Source organism: Silene latifolia, chromosome Y, assembly GCF_048544455.1.
Source record: "Silene latifolia isolate original U9 population chromosome Y, ASM4854445v1, whole genome shotgun sequence".
Classification (NCBI taxonomy): domain Eukaryota; kingdom Viridiplantae; phylum Streptophyta; class Magnoliopsida; order Caryophyllales; family Caryophyllaceae; genus Silene; species Silene latifolia.
Genome location: NC_133538.1, coordinates 291,243,766 through 291,250,047, shown reverse-complemented (window position 1 = coordinate 291,250,047; position 6,282 = coordinate 291,243,766). Strand labels below are relative to the sequence as shown.

Here is a 6,282-nt window from a genome sequence, read left to right as displayed (position 1 = left end):
AAACGTATTATATAAAAGCTCATTTTTTTTATAAAAATACGTACGATTAAATTATATTTTTAAGGCACGATTTATATAATAATATATGCATACATATTTTTGGTCGGATAATAATAGCGACTGTAATAATATTAGTTTCCGTCTCAAGTTAAAGTAAACTCGAGACCTTATTCCGTCTAGCTATAGACCGTCACATTTCACCTTGCACCCACTTTAATCTGGACCAATCAAAAACCAACAACACATTCACCCACCTTCAAAATATCTACTATTATTATTATATATTATTAATATTATTTGTGGTTGTTGTGTAATACACCCGTCCCCACCTCCTTTCATTTCTCCTTTCTTTTTCTTCTTCTTCTGCGTAAAAACAAACAACAACAACAATATGCGGCTTCAACAGACGCCATTTTGGCCGAGCTTCAAACCCGTTTCCGCCTATTTTCTCCACTTTTCCTCTTAATTTTTGTACCATTCTCATCCTTACTTCCTCCTTCATCTTTCAAGGTATTAAAGTCTTGTTTTTGTGGTGATTTCAGTTTGACCCGTCTCATGAAAGTTCTGATTTTTAGCTCTTTTATCTCGTTTTCTTTCCTCTAGTTTAAGAAACTGAAGAACCGGTGGGAAGCTCATACTTTTTAGACGTTTTCTCGGAGTTTTGAAGGGCAAAAAGGTAACGGTGATAGGTTACTCGACAAGGTCGAAATTTACGCCTTATGGGTCGTTTTGTATGTTCTTTTTCTGTTAAAGATTGGTCCTTTACTCGTCTCTTGTGTATGGTAACCTTCGTCTTAATTTGGTGTTTGAAATGGGTCGACTTGGGTGCGAAAGTTCGGTCATGAACTCTGTCTGTCTTGAGCTCGGGCTATGGCTCACTCGGACCGTGGTTATAGCTGGTTGGGGTCTGTCTTTATGCGGGAAATGGAGCCGTATGGAAGATGGGTGCCCTGTTTTGGGCAGGGACATGAGAGGAAGTGTCGGGTTGTTCCTTGTTGGCTCGGTTTTGGACAAAGTTATTGTTGTTGATTGATTACGGTTTTTATGTGCTCAGATTTTTCTATAGGTTGGACTAATTGATTGATTATTATATAGATAACTAATATTTCCTATTAATTAGTTTATTACGTTGTTGGAGGGGTGGGTTTAGTTGCCAGATTATTGGAGTTGGTTAGGATAAGCATGAGATTAAATAAGGAGTTGTTGTTTTGGGTGTCCAAGATTTAAGGTAATGATGTTGTGACATTATTCTGGTTTTAATGGATCATTGAGGTTGGCTTAGAGATTTAGCAGGAGTGACACTACTTTGATGATGAAAAGCATTAGAATGTGAGTATGAGTGTTAAAAGGAACAAAGAACAATTGTTTGGCTACAACCTTTTGACGAAGACTTGTTTTGCCTTTTTGGTATTATATTTGATTTGTTGGGCTCCTTATAATTTGTTTATTTGGCTCATAAATGGGTCACTTGAACTTGGTCACATTTTATCCCGTATATTTTATATAACGTAAATTATTCATTATCGCTTATCATATTTTATTTAACCGGCATGTTAATTGGAGTGGGTTTGTCTTGTTAATCTGATTGGACTTGTCTAGCTTACTTGTTGGGCCGAGTTTGTCCTATCCATTGGACTTGGTATGCTTTGCTTGTTGGGTCCATTTCGTGTTATTTGAAATAATTAAATATCCGTCTCGTATTTTATATAACGTAATTCATTAACTATCTTTCTTTTACATATTTCTTCAATTGGGCTCATTTGGTTTTGTTTGTTGGGCTCACCTTGATTCTTTTGTTGGACTTGTTGTGTTGGGCTATTTGGTTTTCACATGCTTCTTATGTCGGGCTTAACATATTCATTAGTTTGGGCTTGTTATGTCACTTTTGTTGGGCTTCACATGGTTTACTGGTTGGGTCTCATATGTTCTATGTATTGGACATGTCATGTCTTATTTGGATTATCATCGGCTCATTACATTAGTAGTCTCTTTCCAAGTTGATTCGCATCGCTTGGTTGAGTCGTGTAGTAGTCCCTTTCCAAGTTGATTCGCATCGCTTGGTTGGGTCGTGTAGTAGTCTCTTTCCAAGTTGATTCGTATCGCTTGGTTGAGTCATATTCGTTTGATGATGCCCTTATGCTATACCGTATTGCTTGACTTATCTTTACGCCTCTTTCGGACTGTTCTGCCGATTGTGGGTTTAGCTCATATTTTTCCGCCTCTTTCGGACTGTTCTGCCGATTGTGGGTTCTCGACTTCCGTTCTGTCGATCGAGTCTTGGATGCGGACTGTTCTGCCGCATGTCGAATCGGGGACCGTTCTGCCCGAGAGTCCGGCGATTTAGACTAGGACTGAGTCTTGGGAGTACCATTGTCGTCCTACCAGGGGAATTATATTTTGATATATGAGTAGTAAAGGTCTTGCTTGGTTATAGATATTGGTATTTGTCTTTCAAGGTAAGAATTGTGCCTTGTGTTGTTTGTCTTGGTCCTATCGGATACTAGGGGTGAGCTACAAGCCCTCTAGTTGCGACATGATCGTCGGGATTGATGTTCCCATCCGTTCTTATGGTGAGATGCAAGCCATAAGTATGAATGTGACATTAGTAGCCACGTCCCGTGCAATGTTTGCTAAGTGGTTTTTCAAATAATGGCTACGGTTTCTATTCTTGTAATTTGCATTGGTTGATCCCTTACTTAACTGCTTCACATGATTCGGATTCTAATCTCATATCTATATTGTATTTCTTTGAAATGCGTGCTTTTGTATAAATGACCATATTCCTGTCTTTCATATTATTTAATTGTTTCACATGATCAGTTGAATCTTTATTAAGCTAAGGTTGGCCTATCTTGTTCCATCTCAATTATTTGCCATGTTTACATATAAACTTGATATTCTTATCTTTGGTATGTACCTTATATGACTTACCTGTTTTAGTTCCTTGTTATGACTGTGGCGTTCATGTTTACATGAATGACAGGTATTAGTGATGCATTCATGGGGTGAAGACATGTGTGAGCTAGCGAGCACTTCGGCCTAGTAGTTGGTTATTAGGATTGTTTAGACCTACCTTTTATTGTATTTTCTTTCGAGGGATATATTTTCCCTCACCTCGACTATCACGTTTGTATAATTTAAACTTTCTTTCCGCATTCTTTATTTATGTTTTAGATTTTGGTGAACCCGCGCTTTAAATTTTAAAAGTTTTAAAAATTCCTTAAAATTCCGCATTTTATTAGTTATATTTTCCGCTTTATCGCGGGGTGTCACACTCATTATCATGTTGAACATGCTAGCAAGGTTGTCAATCATACCAACAAAGTAAAACATGATGAATAAATGAAGATGATTAACAATAATTAAAAAGGGATTAAGAGAATTATACCTACTAATGATTCCAATAATAATGCAAAGAATAATAGAAGTACTTGATGATTGATTGGAAGGTTGTCAATCTCCCAATAATAACCGAAATAATCTTCAATTACCCAAAATGAAAGATGAACAAAAGAGAGATTAAGGAAATTAGATTTGTATTAAGACTTAATTAAAAGTTGATTACAAGATTAAAGAGAGATTAGAATGATATAAACTACACTAAAGATTGATAAGAAGAACATGATTATCTAATTAGACTAATGGGGTACTTATAGTGGGGATTAGGTACACAAATTAGGGTTTACTAAGGGCTTAAATGACGATTAAGTCCTTGAGGAATCGTTCCTCTCAGAAAAATATGTGAGTCTCCTTTTTTCTAGTCTTTCCGAAGTATGTGCATCCTTCATAGAACAAGAAGAAAACGGAATAGCTGTCACACAATCCGAGCGTCCAGGGCACGGGACGAGCGGATTGTCTGGCTTTTGGACGAGCGGATTCAATGGCTGGACGGGCGGATTGTGGGTCTTTTGGACGACCGTCCCTCTGAAGAAGACCCTCGGTTTCCTTGTCTTGGACGAGCGTCCAGGGGGCAATCCGCTCGGATTCTGAGTCAGCTTCTTCCCTTCTTCTTTTCTTCCTTCTTCTTCATATAATCCTTGGGTATTTCATCGGAGATGCAAGGATCTTTTCTCATCATTGTCCAACTACTATAATATGTACAAAGGCCTTCTAGTATTGTCTTCTCTTTGATGCTTGGTCATTGAATTCAATCAATTTATCTCCATTTTGCCATGAAAATGCTAGGTTTGCACTCCTTTCCTACCAAGGGATCAAAACCTCAAAGAATATGTAAAACAAAGGACTAAAGACAATAAATGACCTAAATATGCACTAAAAAGCATGGGAACAAGGCTAATTCGGGGACTAAATAAGCTCAAATAATGGTCACATCACTACAACATCTTGTAATTATGATTAACTAATCATTCTTATCTCAAATGTTTCATAAATATTAATCAATTTTACTAATACAACATTTTAATTACTAAATTGAATCTTATTTAATCACATTACAATAAGATATATAATTCTCACTTATAAATAAATTTGTTCAATTTAAGGATTTAATTAATCCATATCAATATACGATTAATTAACTTTTCAGTTTGGGAGTCGTCCTATAGGTGTGACCTTAAGGGATCAACTGATCACCGTCGATTGCCAGTAATGTCAAACTCTAGTTAGCCAATCATTACTGATTAATGTTGATCAATTGACTATATAATTGAATCATCCCTTACGTATTCTGATTATGAGATTTAAACATGTGATCGCAGTATTGTCGAGGACACATACTCCAACAATCTCCTACTTGTCCGAGACAAGTGTGCGTCACCAATTCTCTTGTCCTATTACAATCTCCCACTCAATGCAAGGTGTCTTGCGGGTCGTACTTGAATTTGATCATATCTCGAGTGGTTTCCGTAATCTGGAGAGTAACTGTCTTACCCGAATTATCTACCATAGATACCTTCCGACCGTGGCCACGCATTTTCAGTTCACTACTCCTCGAGTGGCCTTGAGATTTTAGATAACCCTGACAAGGGGATGGACAATTCCTATCGCACTATTCCCTTTGAATAGCCACTGCTCATCATGACCCAAAAGATGCCCATTTGACCTGAGTTACGAAAGTCATAGAGCATAAATCAAAGTCACTCAGAGACTGTGCCACCTTAGGCGAAAAGTCTGTAGTCAAAGAATCGACTCAATAGAATACCATAGTAGCTCTCACCACGAATAGGCTTTATAAAAATTACCAGAACTCTATAAGTGTTCACTGCCCGACAGTGTCCCATAAAGTCTGCCTATGTGATCGACTAGTCATCTATTATGACTCCATGGCACTTGAACTTGCCACCAATCGCACCACACTCTAGTCACTTCGAGACCTCGCCTCATATAAGTGACTAGGGGCTAATACTATGTTAATCCAGTTTACTTAAATAGGTTTCAATATTGTCTCGACAACCTATTTGGAAAACAAAGTATTATAAGAAAAGAGTTTTGAATAAAACTCAAACGATGAATTTATTATCACATATGTAAAATTGATACCATATCAATTACTACATGATCTATAATTCATATTTAATCTTGTATATATTTGATCATCTCAATTCAAATTGAAACGACATGATTCATCATGCTTAGCCTACGAAAAAGGCCTTCGTTAGTAAGTCTTAGCCACACTTTGCACTTTTCTATCCTTACTATATACTATTTCCCATTCTTGTGTATAATCTTGTATTATAAGAACTTCTTACAGTATTTGTCTAGATCAAATCTGGACATAGGTTCTCTTGCCTTTGAATAACTCCCACTGTCTTCACCGTGTGTAGGGATAGAACCTTCGGCTATTGGAACAAACTACCATAGTTCCTCCAATTCATAAAACCGAATCCTAATATCATCCCTTCCTTCTTGCATATGTCATTATTGCAAGTGTACTCAATTTCCGTTGTGTATATCTCATTGTTCAACTGCCTAGGATGTGCTAGAAGATGTCCTCCTTAAATAATATAGCCAAGATGGTTTTTCAACCATCCTTATGTGATTAGAATATGGTTATCGGGTAACACCTTGCACATAAATCCATCTCAATTCTAAATGCTTAGCTTCATTTATTTAGTACTTTTCTGAGTACTAACGAGTGAACTATATGGCTATAAGGAGACTTATCTCAAGGATTCGATTTGTAACATCTCGTCATATTCCAAGTATACGAAATTTAATAGTAATGATACGTCTTAGCGTAATGAATTAATCCCGCAACGGAAGCATGTGGATATAATTTTTACATGTTCAATACTTTTGAACTTGTCAAGATTCCTATTAACA

The 6,282-nt window shown here is 36.9% G+C and overlaps 1 long non-coding RNA gene across 1 annotated transcript; it reads left to right on the top strand.

Moving 5' to 3' along the window:
* The first annotated feature begins 434 nt into the window (after nt 1-434).
* LOC141632975 (uncharacterized) lies at nt 435-3,120 on the top strand. Its single transcript, XR_012537841.1, has 3 exons — nt 435-510; nt 604-676; nt 2,984-3,120. It is a non-coding gene; the product is annotated as an uncharacterized LOC141632975 (long non-coding RNA).
* The last annotated feature ends 3,162 nt before the right edge of the window (nt 3,121-6,282 follow it).